This window comes from Schistocerca serialis, chromosome 2 (assembly GCF_023864345.2).
Source record: "Schistocerca serialis cubense isolate TAMUIC-IGC-003099 chromosome 2, iqSchSeri2.2, whole genome shotgun sequence".
In the NCBI taxonomy this organism is placed as follows: domain Eukaryota; kingdom Metazoa; phylum Arthropoda; class Insecta; order Orthoptera; family Acrididae; genus Schistocerca; species Schistocerca serialis.
The window spans coordinates 677,921,517-677,941,682 of record NC_064639.1 but is presented as its reverse complement, the minus strand read 5'-3'; the positions used below and the strand labels follow the sequence as shown (position 1 = coordinate 677,941,682).

Genomic DNA, 20,166 nt, shown 5'->3' with positions numbered 1-20,166 from the left:
GCATAAATCTTTTAGTTTTTATTTAACTGAATTTTTATGTTGTTCACAAATTGCAATACGTTCTAAGATTTTTACACTAATTAAGGCCATTAAGCATGGTCTTTCCCGAGTGTGCTTCTGAGAAAAAATCGATTCTGGTAGCTGAAGTCCAAAGTTTTTGTTAATTATGCCTTTTGCAATCTTGTGGAGATACTTCCTTAGCAACTTTCATCCACTAGCAAATTTTATTTATATCTAACCGAGAAATGAAGCACCACTTATCATCAGCTTAGTTTTAAAATTTGTTTAATGTAACAAAATATTTTCATAAAAATTTTCATCCTCTTATTGCATTCTCTTAGAGGTGAATTTGCAGAAACACTGATACATGTATTTTTTTTTTTTTTTATTTCTAACTGAGAAGTCAAATACCAGTTGTCACAGATGTAGCCTTAAAAATCCTTTACTAGTTCTTTAGTAATTATTTATTTTCAAAAACTGTTTCACCCTCTATTTCACTCTTTTAGTGGTTTAATTTCCAAAATGCCAGAACATGTATTTTTTTATTTTCTGACTGAAAACCAAATGCCAGTTTTTGTAGGGCTAGCTTCAAAAGGATTAATAGCTATATACTTTCAAAAATCCTTCATCCCCTGTAGCACTTTCTTAGGAGTGGAATTTGAGACAATCCCTTCTTAAACAATGCCTACAGCATATGATCCACACCCTCTCCAAACTTCATATTTCTATCCTTAGTGGTTTGGGCTGGACAACAATGAGTTAGTGAATCAGTCTGACCCTATTTCACCCCCTTAAGGTTTGAATTTCCAAAAATGGAGACATGCGTGTATGTTTTATTTCTAACGAAGAAGCCAAATACAAGTTTTCATAGATTGCTTAAAAAATGCTTGCGTCAAAGAAATACTTCTGTAAAAATTTTCATCCCCCATTTCAAATGTATAGGGGCTGAGTATCCAGAAACGGTGTAACATATTTTTTATTTTTTTTATTTTTGAGAAGCCAAATTTAAACTTTCAAAGATTTAGCTTCAAAAATGCTTCCATAATAAAATATTTTTGTAAAACGCTCATCCCCTATTTCACCCCCTTAGGGGTTCAATTTTCAAAAACACACATTTTTTTTAATTTTCAACCAAGAAGTCAAACACCGGTGTTCATAGATGTAGCTTTAAAAATACTTCAGTAGTTCTTTAATAATGATATATTTTCAAAAAAGGCTTTCACCCACTATTTCACCCCCATAGGGTTATATTTCCAAAAATGCTGAAACACATATTTCTGTATTTCTGACTGAGAAAGCAAATACCAATTTTCGTAGGTCTAGCTTCAAAATTGCCTTAATAGCAACATTTTTCTGAAAAAACCTTCATCCCCTATTTCACCCACTTATGGTTGAAATTTCTCATAAAATCCCCTCTTTAAAAATGCCTACAGTACAAGATCCAAGTCTTCTCCATATTTCAAGGTGCTGTCCTTAGCAGTTTGGGCTGGTCGATGATGAGTGAGTGAGTGAGTGAGTGAGTGATTCAGTCAGTCAGTCAGTCAGGACATTGCCTTTTATATATGATTAGCACTTCAAGGATGGATTACAGTATTTATTTGGGCTGTTTCCCCATGTGGGGTTGCTGGACCCCCATCTGGCACCTCCCCAAGAGGCAGATAGGGGAATGCCCTCCAGATATGGAGGGTACCAGGGAAATAAAATACCTGGGGCAGACCACAACCAGCAAGTATGACAGCCAATGGCTTGGAAGAAAGGCAGAGGAGCCTCCAACCATCAACTGTTGCCTTGCAATCAGTAGAGGGATCTACAAAGGCTAAGGATGTTCCCTTGAAACTGGAACCAGCTACCCAGTGAGCTGTTAGAGGCAACCCCTCAAATGGTTGGGCGGAAGATTAACAATCTTTCCCTGTAAAAATCACTTGTTGCGAATGCTAACAAAGGAATAAGCCAGACAGATATTTTGACGACGACTCCAGCAAACAAAAAAAGCATAAGAGATATGTACATAGGAACATGGAATGTGTGGAGCCTATACCAAGCTGGAGCCCTATGGCAGCTGCTAACGCAAGTGAACAACTATGGTACAACTGTTGGCTCTCCAGGAAATTAGGTGGAAGGGAAGTGACATAATGGACTCAGGAAATTTCACAGTCTACTATAGTGGTGGGAGGACGAATACCTTTGTTACAGGTTTTGTGGTCACTAAAGGACTGAAACACGCTGTAATGTGCTTCGAACCAATCAATGAATGGATGTCCATATTAAGATTAAGGTGGAAATTTTTCAACATAACAATTATAAATGTACATGCACCCACAGAGGAGGCAGATGAACAACAGGAGGATGAGGTTTATACCAAGGTAGATCAGTTGTATGATCAGGCTCCTAAACATGATGTTACCATCTTAATAGGAGACTCGGGTGCAAAAATAGGAAAAGAAGAGGCTTATCAGCCAACTATCGGAAGACATAGCCTCCATGAAATATCAAATGACAGTGGAATTAGGGTTGTAGATTTTGCTATAAGTAAAAACATGACTGTCAGCAGTACATGTTTTCCACACAAAAAGATACACAAAGAAACATGGATGTCACCAGATGGACAAACCAAACATCAAATAGACTATATATTGATTGCCTGGATTCACAGATCAGACACAACGGATGTTAGGAGCGAACTTGGAGTTGACTGCAATTCAGATCACCATCTAGTGAGAATTAAGTAGAGGCAAAGGATCTCACTATTGAGTAAACAAAAAGGCCACAAACAGAAGAGTTTTAACACTACAAAACTAAAGTCAGAAGAAATATAGAGGAGCATATCAGACAAAAATAGAAGAGGGGATTGAGAACGATACTGACACATCAAATGAACATATAGAAATAATGTAAGACTGCAATCCTCGAGACAGCTGGAGAGGTTTTGGGACATGTACAGGCTCAAAGGAAGGCAGATTGGTTTGATGGAGAACGTATGAGAAGAACTGAGGAGCGTGACATAGCATGAATGAAATTATTTCAGAGATGAACTAGAGCAAAACTGAATGAATATAATGAGAAGTGCCGTGTAGCTAAGAGGCATTGCAGAAAGAAGAAAAGAGCACCAGAAAAGAAAAAAAATGGAAGAAATTGAATAGCTAGGAGAAGTATGTGAAATGTATCAAAAGATTAAAGAAGGAAAGGCTGGGTTTCAAGCCAGAACAAATATATGTAGAGATAAAGAAGGGGATTTGATAGGGGAGAGTAATAAAATACTTGACAGATGGGCAGAATACTTCCAAGAGTTACTGAACCCAGAAGTGGAAGGATCAGAACAAGAACTGGTGGAAATAACTTATTATGGACCAGAGGTCTTAATACCGGAACTCACACTGGATGAACTACCACAAGCCATTAAGATCTTAAAAAATAATGTCACCTGGAGAAGATCAGATCCAAGTGGAACTTCTCAAATATGGTGGGGAAGCATTGTGTAAAGCAATACATAAAGTAATACTGAACATCTGGCAGCTGGAGAGCATGGCAATGGAGTGGAAAATGGCTATTATGTGCCCCATATATAAAAAAGGAGATAAATTAAACTGCCAGAATTACTGATGAATATCCTTGCTAAATTCTACATATAAAGTGTTTTCCAAGATCCTAACTAGGAGGCTTACTCCCGATGTGGAAGAGAGAATTGGAGACTATCAGGGTGGCTTTAGAGGAAGCAGGTCAACAACTGACCAAATATTCACATTACACATACTACTTGAAAAATTTTATGAACATCAAATAAACATAATCAGCTTTATATTTATTTTAAACAAGTCTATGATAGCATCTCAAGAGTGGCATTGTAGAACATCGTGGAAGAGGCAGGAATACCTAAGAAGCTCATTGAACTTTCTATGATGACCCTCAGTGAAACCAGCTGTAAAGTAAAAATACAGGGTGAAATCTCCAGAGAAGTGGAAGTGAAGCTAAGGGACTGAGACAGGGTGACAATATCTTCTCACTTCTATTGAACCTCTGCCTAGAAAATGACATAAGTCAGATAGAGATGAATAGAGGAGGAACCATTTTTAATCGTTCACTGCAGTACCTGGCCTATGTAGATTATGTTGCATTACTCGCACGGAACACTGCTGTGATGGCTGATGCCTATCAACAACTAGAGAGAGGTGCAAGGGAACTTGTCCTGGTAGTCAATGTCAAAAAGACCAAATATATGGAAATAACCAACCAGCAAAACCTACCAAATCTCAGGATGGCCAACAAGGAGTTTGAAAAGGGTGAGAGACTTCAGGTACCCCAGATCGACTATCACAGAGACAAATGACATCATCAGCGAGGTGAAAGCAAGAATAACAGAAGGCAACAGATGCTACTTTGCCACATTACCCATGGTTAGGAGCTCACTTCTATCACGAAAATCTAAAATCCTCATTTACAAAACAATTATAAGACCAGTTGTTATGTATGGTGCCAAGACATGGACCATGACTGCAAATGAGGAAAGGATCCTTAGCATTTGGGAGAGAAAGGTTCTGCAGAAAATAAATGGCCCAATATACGATCAAGAAGGTTGGCGCATCCAAACAAATGCAGAATCAGAACAACTGTTTAAAAAACCTGACATTGTCACTACCATTAAAATAAGAAGACTGCAATGGGCAGAGCATGTGGTCAGAAAGGAGGAAGATAGAACATGTAAGAAGATTTTTGATGGCAAAGCTGGAGGCAGATGATGGAAGGGATGTCCCAGAAAGAGATGGGTGGACGGAATTGAAGACATGAAAAAGCGGGTGTCAGGGGATGGAGACGGAAAGCCATTGACTGGATAGAATGGCAGGATGTTGTGATGCAGGCCAAGGCCATCCAAGGGCTATAGAGCTGAGTAGTAGTAGTAGTAGTAGTAGTAGTAATTTGGGCAGTTTCATCATGACAACCCTGCCATTGTATTAGCTTAAAAGGAAAATGGGATTTGTTTTTAACTGATCTGTTTTATCTTACATGGTCATGATGGTCTATGACTGACAACAGAAGATGATACATAGGTTAAATAAAGCAGGTAAAGGTAAAATGCATTTTTTAAAGTACTTAACGGCTGTTGGTTTTCACCTGATGGAAACATGTCTGAATTTTGTTTCTTTAGATCAAGTAACTGACAGCTAACTACTAATATCTTTGCATTTGCATATCTTCTTTTAGAAACTTTCTAAAATTGCACCTCTTTAATTTATTTTCTTAAGTTGTGTCATCTTGGGACTCAAGTTTCTTTGGGGATTATTCTAATATTTTAAAAAAATAATATTTATGAGCTTCTTTATTTCAGGTTGACATACCAAAACATTGTCTGACTTTTTCTGCTACATCAGAAATAGAAGGCAGTGGTTAAATACCAGCAGTTGTTCACCTCCTGGTAAAGTTATTTAAAAAGAAAAAGAAAAAAAGTGTTCAGTTTTATTCCAAAATTCTACAGTGTCTGTTCAATCAGATATGTTGCAGACTGAGTCAGTACCACTCAATGCAGAGTTACAAATCAATCCTTTACACCAATGATGCATCACACTATCCTCTTTGTGTGTGCAAATTCTCCAAACCAACACAGTGAACACTCAGTTTCTCAGAGTGCACCTTGTTAAACAGAAATGACCTGCTAGTACAAGAAACAATATGTATCAGTGGGTCACGCGCAAGATGAAACACTCCTTGTAAATTTCTTTACAGTCACACTGGATAACAAGGTAAAATGGGTCAATACGCAGATATAAACTAATCAACAGGTTCACTTCCATATGATTTGCTTGAAATAGTATTTCTAACTGTGTTGAACTACTGACAAGGTTGTCTGCTTATTTTGTGTGTGTTCGCTTCCTACTGCTTTGTGGAATTATCCACTAAAGTAATTAATAGCAGATTTGAGCAGCAAGAATATTTTCTAAAGGAAATTACTGCACATCTTGCAGCTGCATCTTTAGGGATCTTGGATTCTTACACTCAACTTACAGTACATTGTCACTGATAGTATAGTTTCACCTGAACTGTGATTTACACAATCACAATACAAGGCTCAAAAAAAATTTTCACATAGTCGATGTATCCTAATCTAGATTTCAGAGTGAAAATATTTCTTTTGGTGCGAAGATCCTCAACAAGCTCCCATCTAGCATAAAGCAAAAAATTAAGCATCCCTACCAATTCATATGAAAATCAGAACACAGGCCTATCAGCCTCTCTTTTTACAGATTATCTCATCATATAGATTCATGGATTAAAACTTCCTGTTAGCTGTATGAGAAATAACATAATTATTTATTTATCTTATGGCATACACTGAGAGTTAATCGCAGATACATATGTGGCTAAAGTACTACATATCAACATTTCAACACAGCTCTCCAGTATAGTATAACATAAACAACAACAGTTACAGGTAAACATCGAGGTCTTTTATGCAGGTGTTACAAAAAGGTATGGCCAAACTTTCAGGAAACATTCCTCACACACAAATAAAGAAAAGATGTTATGTGGACATGTGTCCGGAAACGCTTAATTGCCATGTTAGAGCTCATTTTAGTTTCATCAGTATGTACTGTACTTCCTCGATTCACCGCCAGTTGGCCCAATTGAAGGAAGGTAATGTTGACTTCGGTGCTTGTGTTGACATGCGACTCATTGCTCTACAGTACTAGCATCAAGCACATCAGTACACAGCATCAACAGGTTAGTATTCATCACGAACGTGGTTTTGCAGTCAGTGCAATGTTTACAAATGCGGAGTTGGCAGATGCCCATTTGATGTATGGATTAGCACAGGGCAATAGCCATGGTGTGGTACATTTGTATCGAGACAGATTTCCAGAACAAAGGTGTCCCGATAGGAAGACGTTCGAAGCAATTGATCGGCGTCTTAGGGAGCACGGAACATTCCAGCCTATGACTCCCGACTGGAGAAGACCTAGAACGACAAGGACACCTGCAATGGACGAGGCAATTCTTTGTGCAGTTGACGATAACCCTAATGTCAGCGTCAGAGAAGTTGCTGCTGTACAAGGTAACGTTGACCACATCACTGTATGGAGAGTGCTACGGGAGAACCAGTTGTTTCCGTACCATGTACAGCATGTGCAGGCACTATCAGCAGCTGATTGGCCTCCACGGGTACACTTCTGCGAATGGTTCATCCAACGATGTGTCAATCCTCATTTCAGTGCAAATGTTCTCTTTATGGTTGAGGCTTCATTCTAACGTGATCAGATTGTAAATTTTCACAATCAACATGTGTGGGCTGATGAGAATCCGCACGCAATTGTGCAATCACATCATCAATACAGATTTTCTGTGAACGTTTGGACAGGCATTGTTGGTGATGTCTTGATTGGGCCCCATGTTCTACCACTTACGCTCAATGGAGCACGTTATAATGATTTCATATGGGATACTCTACATGTGCTGCTAGAACGTGCCTTTACAAGTACGACACAACATGTGGTTCATGCATGATGGAGCTCCTGCACATTTCAGTCGAAGTGTTTGTACGCTTCTCAACAACAGATTCGGTGACCGATGGATTGGTAGAGGCGGACCAATTCCATAGCCTCCACGCTCTCCTGACCTCAACCCCCTTGACTTTCATTTATGGGGGCATTTGAAAGCTCTTGTCTACACAACCGCGGTACCAAATGTAGAGACTCTTCGTGCTCGTATTGTGGATGGCTGTGATACAATACGCCATTCTCCAGGGCTGCATCAGCGCAACAGGGAATCCATGCGATGGAGGGTGGATGCATGTATCCTTGCTAATGGAGGACATTTTGAACATTTCCTGTGACAAAGTGTTTGAAGTCACGCTGGTACGTTCTGTTGCTGTGTGTTTCCATTCCATGATTAATGTGATTTGAAGAGAAGTAATAAAATGAGCTCTAACATGGAAAGTAAGCGTTTCCGGACACATGTCCATGTAACATATTTTCTTTCTTTGTGTGTGAGGAATGTTTCCTGAAAGTTTGGCCATACCTTTTTGTAACACCCTGTATAGTTTGTCACACCACTGATCACTGTCAGAAAATCTTTGAGAGGACCCTTGCAGGCACATGTTGGACATGTTGATATATCATGAGTAATTGTCTATCATTCTGCACCACAGTCCAAGATAGTGGTGAAGATTTACCCCAATTGTGAAGAATGTCTGCACATCTTCCATGGCCCATCAGGTTGCAGTTCAGGCTAGTCCAAATTGCCTGACACTGGTCAAGTCCAGGGGGTATCTCCTTAATACAACACAGTTTCAGGCATTGTAGAGGACAGTATTGGTGTCAACAGTGTTTCATTGAAAGCAAAGAATTCATTTTCAGTAAGGATCCTGCCTATGATAAGAGTGGAATGTCTCGATCTTAATCTTCTTCCCTCCTCGTGGAAAACATTGTCCAATATTGTAAGGCCAGGGTTATTGATAACCTTCTGGTACTGATTTAGTAGCATACTCTTCTGTCTTATATCAAGATGTGGAATTTGACTTAAGATAGGTAACCTGTAGGTGGAGTAAATCTTATTGAGCCACTAACAATGTGCATGGATTTGTAAGCTCTACATCTACCTTTTTCACAATGCTCTGCTGCTGAGTATAATAAATCCAGTGCTGATACTCAAAGACTGTGTGGTGATGTTCCCCAAATAGTTCCATAGAGCTTGTGGAGATTGTTGTTTTTACTTTCAATTTTAGTAAATGTTCATATCAAGTACTCCTTAAAAGAAAGTGTCCTGTTTAAGATGATCCCACGTTTTGGATGCATGTTATGAGGTAGCTTGTCTCCCTCAAGATAGACATCAATCTGTTGGGTCGATGAAAATGTGCAGTTTCTGTCTTATTTGGATTTGATTGTAACTTCCATTTATGGAAGTAGTAGCTTCAAAAATTTTATGTTATGTAGCTATTGCCCAGTCATCTGCATAGCCAAACTTTCTGGACTGTGTTGGAGGCATATCAGATATATACAAATTAAACAGATGAAGAGCATGGACAAATCCCCGTGTAAGGCATTGTTCAGTACTTTGGAGAGCTAATGATTTTTCCTGTAGTTAAAGTAAAAGCCCTTCCAGCTAATAATTGTCAGTTAGTTTTGTCGTCGTTCTGCACAGAATAAGTTATAATGATTTATATATATAGTAGTTCATGCCTACAAACTATATCACATGCTGCACTTAGAGCAATGGAAGTAACTCGTGTTTTCTGCTTCATTTGATAGCCTGCTTCAATAAATATTGTTAATGCTAAGACTAAACCAGCTCTGTCTTGGTTAGAATCCAGCTTGTTCAACAGGAAGGTACTGACAGATCACTGGGCAGATCTGACTATAAAGAATTCTTTCATGGAATTTATAAACAGCACTCAATAGTGCAGTTGGGTAACAGTTCTTTGGCTGGTCTGATGGCTTGCCAGGTTTTATTATTGCTATGATTTTTTATTGCTCCATTTTTTGCAGAACTGAACCAAATCTGTCAGAGTAGAAATCTGTCAGCCAGCGTTCTGCATAGTTCCCCCAATGCAGAAGAAGCCTGCAATGGATTCCATCACTCTCTGGGACCTTTCCAGGTTTTAATTTTCAGAACAGGAGAAATTTCAGACACAAAGAAAGTTCTTGAAAAGTCAGATTGTTCATCAGTGTTCTTTTTGGGAAAAGTAAGTTTTCATCTGATATACCTTTTATGAATTTTGTACATTGATGTTCTGGATGGAAACAGTAAATGTGATGCAATCCTATTAACTGATATATAAGAATTGTTCCTTACATTTACTTTGTTTCCATCCAACTTCTTTAATGATGACCATGCTCCTCTACCTGATGTTTGAAAACTGTGTTACTCAATAGTCTTGATCCATCTAGTACATCTGGCTGTATTAACATTATAAAGTAGGCTACCCACATTTCTGGCTCACCACTTTTTAGAACTTCATTGTTTCTTGTTAGTTTCATTCCAGCCTGAAATATATTGCTTGTGTCACCCCCTAGGAATTACCTTGTTTGCTGCACTTATCATAGCTCCAACAAGTCTCTCGTAACTTGCTTTTGGGAGAACCCAACAAAGACATCTGTGCAGATTTTTAGGAAATGTTTACTACTTTGCTTCTCTAAAGTTACATGTAGGTCATGGAAAGGACGATACAAGTGTGATACTTGCCCCAGTCAGTATTAGATAGAACTGGCTGCATAGGTGGTCTTCGCATACAAACCAGGATCTTTGAAGAGGTAGCTTACTCTCATTAATTGTCACAAAGGATAGTTTGGGACTATACTCCTGTCTCCATGCTGCTGATACAAATGTTTCTTTATCCTTTGCATCTAATACCAAAGATAAGTTATTGTCTTCTACACAATTTACAATGATTTCAACATTTTCATTAAACTTCCACTCAGTATGGTGACTGTCAAAATCTCCAAAATATATGGCAGGACATAGTGATACTGAAATGACCTACGGAGGCACAGCTATAGCTGGAGGTTTGAATATATTAATCACACTGAAATGACCTACGGAGGCCCAGATATAGCTGGAGGTTTGAATATATTAATTACTGTTAGTTCTCCAATTTTTCTGGTAACTTTGTGGATGTTATTGACATCAGATAAAGAGCATAGATGTACATTCTGAATAAAACATCATATGTAAGTTACCACTCGATAAGCATGATAGTACATTGCTCCTTGCAAGTCAAAGCCACTGATCTTAATGATCCATTTGATCTTCATTTTCAATATGGGCTTCCTGAATATCAACAATGTCAGTGTCATATTTTGATAAAATCTTCTGTAAGTTTTGGCACTTTGATTTTCTTATGCCTTCAATACTGATTTGACAGACCTGAAAAATAGATCCAATGTTTATAGTTTCAGAGTCTTCAAAAGAAGTGAGTCCAAGTGTTGCGACAAATTCATTTTTGCCTGAAGATTGTTGAGATTATCTGGTTGCATTTTCTTCTCAGCTTTAGGGAAGTAACAACTTTTCAGTTTAAAGCTGCATTGCATGTATAAGGAACATTCAAAGAGAAATGAGCCGGGGGCATAATTACAGAAGCCAGTACCTGCATGTTAGAAGTATTGACTATGGCTGTTGAGACACTTGTCCCACTGTGACACAAGGTGGTGAAATGGCTGTCTCATAAAATTCCCAGGGCTGCGATGTTAACCAGTTCTGCACATATAGCTGGATGTCGTCGTCCAAGGTGAATTGTTTGCCCCTGAGAGCCTTATTTAAGGGGACCAAAAGATGGGCCTCTTCTGATTAACTTCCTGCAGCAAGGGACAACAGTGAATGTGCAGATTTACTTGCAAACCTTGACCATGCTTTGCCAAGCGATGAAACCAAAACGACCAGGCAATCTCAATTGTGGGGTCATTCAGCTACACGAAAATGAAAAGCCTCATACAGCCAACACAGTTGTGGCACTCCTGCAGAAATTCAAATGGGAGGTTCTCGGTTACCCACCATACAGTCTGGACCTCTCTCCTTGTGATTATGCCATTTTTGGTCCCCTTATAAAGGCTCTGAAGGGCAAATGATTCGCCTCAGATGATGATGTCCAGCTGTATGTGCGGAACTGGCTAACATCGCAGCCCCGGGAATTTTACAAGTCAGCCGTTCACTACCTTCTGTCACAGTGGGACAAGTGTCTCAACAGCCAGGGTCAATACTTCTAACATACAGGTACTGGTTTCTGCACTTATGCCTCCAGCTCGTTTCTTTCTGAACCCCCTTATACTATCATAAACAGGCACTATTGCTAAAGATACATGTAATAGCTACTTATTGTAGCTAACAAAACAGCAGCCTTTTTTTAAGAGGTGCTTTATCTCATTCCACATTCTTGAACATTTTACTCCTAATGAGATCTACAGGAAACGATGCTTGACTTTATTTATTTTTTAATCCTTATTTTTGGTGGTGACTTAAACATTCCTGTGAATGTTATTGCTTTCAGCAACCTATATTCTGCGTTCTTGATCTGATCTAACAGATATTAAGAAAACACTGAACATGTATCACTTACAAAAATAGTCTTGAGCGTGTTACCATCATAAAATTGTATTTTCTTTCTAATTCATAATTTTATTTGTGACCTTGTTCTTATATCCAAAGTAATTATGAGTATGCTCTAATTTACACATTTTTGTAACATCAGTTATTTGCGTTGTGTGTCTTATAACATATTTTATTTATGGGCATGTATGTACTCCTGTAGCCTTGTTTTACTGGTACAAGGACATGAAGGACCACAAGTTACAACAATTAAGGTAATAAGCTTAGCGTCTGGAATCACGTGGATTTCTCCAGTGCTATAAATTATTTCATGGTCTTTAGACAGAAGGTATAATTTTTAATACATATATTTATAGTAACTGGAAAAGCATTTCTTTTCTCTACTTTTATTAAGAGCTGTTAACACAGTTTACTTATGATCTGACAGTTTGTGTGTTTATTGAGCTGTGGTGCTCATTTATTTTTGATAGGCGTGTTTCTCTAGATTTGTAAATAATAAGTTGCTACTGCTCAAATGTCCTCTTCTGCCTTTTAAAATAATCTTTATTTATTTGTCGTAGGGTAACTTCATAGATATTGTCGTCTTCGGAAATATGGCAGGTTGTATTAATAGATTCAGCTTATCCATTGTGGTTTATTTATATCATCTACATCTCTATTCTGCAAACCACTGTGAAGTGCATGGCAGAGAATACATCCCACTGTACCAGTTATTAGGGCTTCTTCCTGTTCCACTCACATATGGAGCATGGTTCTAATCTTGTTCTCACAATCCCTATGTGATTTGAAGGGGGTTGTAATATATTCCTTGAGTCATCATTCAGTTCTTTCAACATCTCTGTGACACACACCCATGGGTCACATATGCCTGTGCTCATTTGTGCTGCCCTTCTCTGTATACATTCCAAATGCCCTGCTACTCGTATTTCATACAGTTCCCACACACCAGAGCAATATTCTATGACGGATCACGAGTGATTTGCAAGCAACCTCCTTTGCAGACTGATAGCATTTCCCTAGTATTCTGTCAATAAACTAAAGCCTTCTACCTGCTTTATCCACGTGTGAGCCGATGTAATTATTCCATTTCATGTCCTGAGTAAGTGTTACAACCAGGTGTTTGTATGAGTTCACTGTTTCCAACTGTGGCTCACTGATATTATATTAATGGGTTATAATGCTTTTTGATTTTGTGAAGTGCACAGTTTTACATTGCTGATCATTTGAAGCAAGTTGCCAATCTTAGCACCACTTTGAAATCTTGTTAAGGTATGACTGAATATTCGTGCAGCTTCATTTGTAGTATTACTATTTATTATGGTTTATCAACAAGTCTGTGTCGTTCACCAGCCAAGACTGAATAGATTGTGTCAAACTAGTGTTTAGACTGTACTTCATTGTAGACAACTGGACCATCTGCAAAAGGTCTGAGGCTACTACTGATATTATCAGCAGGATCATTAATATACGACATGAACAGTAAGGGACCGAATACACTTCCCTGGACCACACTGAATGTTACTTCTAAATAAGTTGATCATCTTCATACAAGATAACATGCTGCATCCATGCTGCCAAGAAGTCCTCAACCCAGTCACTCATTTTGTCTATCTTGTATGATCATACTTTTGATAATAAGTGTAGTTGTGGTGATGAATCAAATGCTTTTCAGAAATCAAGAAGTACCACGTATACCTGAAGGCTTTGATCCATGGCTTTGAGGATGTTATGTAACAAAAGTGCAAGAGTTGTATTCCACATGATCTATGTTTTTTGAAAAGCATGCGGGCTGCCAAAAGCATGGAGGAAGTTGTTCTGTTTGAGATAACTCATGATGTTTTGGCACAGAACATGTTCTAAGATTCTACAACAAATGACTGTCAAGGTTATTGAACAGTAGTTTTGTGGCACTTCTGCTACCCTTCTTGTAAATAGGTGTGACCCGCCTTTTCTTCTGGCTACTAGACTTGGTTTTTTATCTGAAGGATCCACAATAGATTATAGTTCACAGAGGGACTGATTCAGCTGCAAATTTGGTGTAGAATCTGATAGGAATTCCATTGGGCCCTGTGCTTTTGTTCAGTTTTAATGATTTCAGCTGTTTCTCAATAAAACATTACAGGAGTGTGAGAATCAAATCAGTGCTATACTCCTGGGTTTTCTTTTGAAAGAAACCTTTGGAAACAGGAGTAAACATTTCTGATTTTGCTTTGATACTCTCATTTTCAGTTCCTGTCCCTCCACGAGTAACTGGACACTAACTTTTGTTTCACTAACAGACTTTCCATACAGGCAGAGTTCTTAGGGTTTTGTGAAAGATCGTTTGACAATATTGTGCTATGGTAGTAATTTGGACTGTATATTGTGGAAGCCATCTCCCATCAAGAACTGTTCTACTGGGGCATATATATCCAGTGCATCATCAACCATTCTTTTAAACTTGACCCATAGTTCCTCTACATGCTCCTGTCCTAAGATGAAAGTCTCAAGATCCTCATTGAGATATGACATTACTGCTTCTTTGTTTAGTTTGCATTATTTTCTCATTTGTGTTAAGTTTGATTAATTAGGCATCTTACACTATCATTTCATTCCTACTTCATCATTGATCCACTCAGTTTTTCTAAACATGGCAGTTTGTTACATCTGATGGTGACACATTGAATTTGTTGCGACATGGTTTGTAGAAAACAAATATATACAATGGACACTGGGAAAAATTGTTGAGTGACTGACTTCCTTTTAAAGACATTTGCAATGCTTATTTCAGATTAGTTATTGTTGCTTGACAACAGATAAAGTAAGGTAAATCGTTTTCAGGTTTGGATACAGCCCCCAACAAGCTTTGCAGACAGTAGACAGGTAATTCAATGAAATCTAAAGAAAATAGCTCATTTTCTTGAAGCAGAACATGCAGGTATAATAATGTGCATTCACTTCAGATACTGAAGTAATTGAATGCTGACCACAAAACAATAAGAAAAAAAGTTTTCCTCAGAATAGTTGATCCAACATCAGGCTCTAGAAGCTGATTGTTTTTCAGGAAATAGTTATAACAGCTGATGAAAGAGTGTTTTGGCACCAGTACTGGAATGAAAATGGTAAAAAGTAGAGTAGAAATATCCAGAATATCCACTTGAAGAAAACTCAGAATATAGTCATTGATGTTAAATATGTCTGAAAGAGTTTTTTGAGATACTGGCGATATAGAGCCTATGCCATTTGAACTATATCTATAACCGTTAAAAATAACAATCGATGGACAGTGAAATATGGATGTTTTTCAATCAACATTGTAAAAAAGGATCAATTTCCAAGGAACAGATCAAACTATCTTTCATCATGATAATGCTTATCCTCACATGGTCTGACCCTCAATGTAACAACCATAATTACCTAAAATTGTTCTTGACCACTTATTAACTTATTGCATATTGGCCAAAGATCCTCAGACAGAAGCCAACCGGCAATACAGCAACAAACATGGTTAGCTAATCATAGTGCATTCTCACTGCAGTCTAGTTATAGCTCATTCCAGCTATACAGTGTATTTTCTTCAAACCAACAACTCAGCTTCATGGAACTGCATGGATTCCTATAATGTGGGCCTGACAGCAGCCCACAAGCGATTTGAACGTGAACATAATTTATGCAGTTAGAACTGTTGTTTACAGTGCTCATTGTTGGTAAAAAATTTACAGTATAGGAGTTACAAACAGTAGACACATTTCATTTATGCTACTACTAGTAATAGGAGTAGTAGCTTTATTCATCTGTATATCTCTTTTTACAAGGATATACGAGGGCTGTTCAATAAGTAATGCAACACATTTTTTTTCTGAAACTGGGGTTGTTTTATTCAGCATTGAAATACACCAGGTTATTCCCCAATCTTTTAGCTACACAACACTATTTTTCAACATAATCTCCATTCAATGCTATAGCCTTACGCCACCTTGAAATGAGGGCCTGTATGCCTGCACGGTACCATTCCACTGGTCGATGTCGGAGCCAACGTCGTACTGCATCAATAACTTCTTCATCATCCGCGTAGTGCCTCCCACGGATTGCGTCCTTCATTGGGCCAAACATATGGAAATCCGACGGTGCGAGATCAGGGCTGTAGGGTGCATGAGGAAGAACAGTCCACTGAAGTTTTGTGAGCTCCTCTCGGGTGCGAAGGTCTTGCGTTGTCATGAAGAAGGAGAAGTTCGTTCAGATTTTTGTGCCTGCGAACACGCTGAAGTCGTTTCTTCAATTTCTGAAGAGTAGCACAATACACTTCAGAGTTGATCGTTTGACCGTGGGGAAGGACATCAAACAGAATAACCCCTTCAGCGTCCCAGAAGACTGTAACCATGACTTTACCGGCTGAGGGTATGGCTTTAAACTTTTTCTTGGTAGGGGAGTGGGTGTGGTGCCACTCCATTGATTGCCGTTTTGTTTCAGGTTCGAAGTGATGAACCCATGTTTCATCGCCTGTAACAATCTTTGACAAGAAATTGTCACCCAAAGCCACATGATGAGCAAGCAATTCCGCACAGATGGCTCTCCTTTGCTCTTTATGGTGTTCGGTTAGACAACGAGGGACCCAGCAGGAACAAACCTTTGAATATCCCAACTGGTGAACAATTGTGACAGCACTACCAACAGAGATGTCAAGTTGAGCACTGAGTTGTTTGATGGTGATCCGTCGATCATCTCGAACGAGTGTGTTCGCACGCTCCGCCATTGCAGGAGTCACAGCTGTGCACGGCCGGCCCGCACGCGGGAGATCAGACAGTCCTGCTTGACCTTGCGGCGATGATGACACACGCTTTGCCCAACGACTCACCGTACTTTAGTCCACTGCCAGATCACCGTAGACATTCTGCAAGCACCTATGAATATCTGAGATGCCCTGGTTTTCCGCCAAAAGAAACTCGATCACTGCCCATTGTTTGCCACGCACATCCGTTACAGACGCCATTTTAACAGCTCCGTACAGCGCTGTCACCTGTCGGAAGTCAATGAAACTATACGAGAGGAAGCGGGAATGTTTGAAAATATTCCACAAGAAATTTCCGGTTTTTTCAACCAAAATTGGCCGAGAAAAAAAATGTGTTGCATTACTTATTGAACTGCCCTCGTAGGACATGTCAAAGTACGTACAAGTTTAGACTAATTTAAAATAAGCTAATTGGTATACACATACATTTACAGACTTCTAGTTACAGACAATCATTAGATTTACTCCTGGTATACAGTGCGTTCTTAACAAATAACTTTTTAAATAATGTAATGCCACACTATTCACTCTTACCACACTATTAGTCACACTATACATACATTGTTTCATAACACTTCACTCAAATGGTTCAAATGGCTCTGAGCTCTATGGGACTTAACGTCTATGGTCATCAGTCCCCTAGAACTTAGAACTATTTAAACCTAACTAACCTAAGGACATCACACACATCCATGCCCAAGGCAGGATTCGAACCTGCGACCGTAGCGGTCACGCGGTTCCAGACTGAAGCGCCGGGAACTGCTCGGCCACACCAGCCGGTGCACTTCACTCACTAAGCAAACACACACACACACACACACACACACACACACTGGTGATCTCTGGGGCCATTTTCTGTACTGCAACTTTCCAATTGCTATCCTGAAAAATTGAGTCAGCATCCCTCTATAATGAGTGAAATGTTGAGTTCAGAAAGAGGAAGAGGTGTTAGTATTGTGCTATGCATAGCTTGGGGTGAGTATTTCTAGAAAAGGAAAAAATAAGGAAAAAACATAGTGTGAAGGTGTTAGGTGGAATGTTTATAATCATTATTATCTATATTTGTATAACATAATGTTTTTTTTACCAAACCCTCACTCTTTACATGATGCAGTGATAGGCTAATTTATTCAATATGTCTTCTGTCCAAACCATTCAGCCAATGACTGACATACTTCCTATAGCATTATCAGTCAACAGGGAACTTAGTTACAAATTTTCAGTAGATACACAGTACCATATCATCATAATATAATGACTGCAGTGGGCAATGTAATGTCTTTTTTTCTAACAAACCTATATTCATACAAGTATTGTATTCCATTATATATATATATATATTCCAGTGAGAATTGAGAAATGAATGTGTGTACCAGTAAAGTAGGCCTATTAAACATTGTACACAGCTGCTGTTTGGCGAACGTGAGTATGAGAAAAATGTTTTGGTTATACACGCAGTAGTTAAATTTTACTGCAACTTAAAGAAATAAATCTGGCCCAAACTTATTGCGAAGAGGTAAAAGACTATACAACATGGCATGGTATGATACATAAAGGACTCGAGGTAATTACACTGAAATTACGTTGTCATGTGCGCCTACTTATATATATGTATGCGAGAGCTGGATTTCCCTTTGTACAGTGTAATTACTGGTACATTTTCTTATTTGTAACATTCTATTAATATGTACCGCTATCTGAAAACCAATGAGATTATCATATTGTACATCCCGCTACCTAAGTTCACGTGTGGGGTGACCGACTCTCACGAAAGTAATAATTTACAAATTCACTTAAGTTGCGCGGTTTTTAGCAATGTTCACTGTTTGTATTTCTGGTCATTATGAGGCCAATACATTGCCCACATATGTACTTCAGTACGCCGTATCGCCAAAATGTCTCCACGCTGATGCGCACAAATTCCATAACTCAATTAAAAATGCCTTTCACTCTATAAAGTTAACTTCAGTTTTACATTCGTGATTTTCCTTTCCCGCTGTTGCAAGAGAGAACTTCATTGGACAATATCATCATAGTTGTTACTGATCACGTAAAATGTCTCCTTCGGTAGCTCAGTTGGTAGAGCGGTGGACTGTAGAGGAATGTATGGCAGAAATCCATAGGTCGCTGGTTCAAATCCGGCCCGAAGGAAAATTTTTAGCGCCTCTTACGAGTATCACTTTACATTTATGCACCTTAAACGATACCAATAATAAACAAAATTATTTGTTGGGTTATCTTCAACGTTTATATGCTCTTGCATTTGCAGTCACTGTACTCAAATGAAACCTCAAAAAGACTGTTAGTTAATACTTTTTCTCTCAAAACTTCATCGTCATACACGTCGGCGTGCCGTTTCGCAGGTGTGTTGTGGTATTTCCACCACTAGTAATGCTTCCCAAAAAAATGAACATTACAGTGTAAACAAGGGCAAAAGTGAAAATGCATTAATCTTCAGTTGCCCATTTCTCCAGCTAAAATTAATGTTATAAAATTAAAGTTTTGTGTATATATTGTGCTTCTCCTTCGTAACAACTGCAATTGTACGTTCGTGCGACTCTTAATTGCTAATTTCGTGTAGCCCTTTCAAAAATTTACGACCCTGCCAGGATTCGAACCTGGAATCTTCTGATCCGTAGTCAGACGCGTTATCCATTGCGCCACAGGGCCGATGAGGAACCGAGAGCTAACCACAGATAACTTGTAGTATCAGCATTAAGCTTTGCTAATGTTACTGTGCTATGGGTCATAGTTTATGACTAATGTCATTGAAAGATAGTACATTTTACGGGTTTTAGTGAAAGTGCATTTCACTGAAGTGTAAGAGTCGACAATCTACACATAAGATTCGGACCCACTCGCATAATCGTGTTACAGGCTACATCTGTATTTGCAAACCAACATGACGTGCTTATCAGAGTGTACGTCCCATTGGACACTTGTTACGGGTTTTTTCATGTTCCATTCACGTGGGAAGAACGATTGTTTGAAAGTCTGTGCGCGCTGCAATTATTCTAATCTTATCCCCACTATCCCTATTTAAGTGATACGTAGGGGATAGTTGTATATTCCCAGATTAATTATTTAAAGCCAGTTCTTGAAACCTTGTAGACTTTCTCTGGATAATTTTTGTCTTTAAGAGTCTTCCAGTTCAGTTCCTTCAGATGTATCTCTGCTTAGCAACGTAAACAGAGATCGCAGTTTGGTTCGCATTGTGAAATAATTTAAAAATATAGTTGTATTACAGACAGTTATACTGTGAGCGGTGTCCATTATCGTTCATAGCCTTCTGACAAGCAATTACACAAAAGTTTCGTTTATCTGGGACCAGAATATCGGCTTTTCCGGCCGTTCTGAGCGGACGCGCTTCTGTT

General features: G+C 38.7%; 2 non-coding genes across 2 annotated transcripts; one reads left to right on the top strand and one right to left on the bottom strand.

Annotated features, from left to right (window-relative positions):
- The first annotated feature begins 18,853 nt into the window (after nucleotides 1–18,853).
- Nucleotides 18,854–18,943, top strand: Trnay-gua (transfer RNA tyrosine (anticodon GUA)). The gene is given in 2 exon segments: nucleotides 18,854–18,890; nucleotides 18,908–18,943. It is a non-coding gene; the product is annotated as a tRNA-Tyr (tRNA).
- A 446-nt stretch (nucleotides 18,944–19,389) lies between these two features.
- Nucleotides 19,390–19,462, bottom strand: Trnar-acg (transfer RNA arginine (anticodon ACG)). The gene has a single exon. It is a non-coding gene; the product is annotated as a tRNA-Arg (tRNA).
- Between the last annotated feature and the right edge of the window lie 704 nt (nucleotides 19,463–20,166).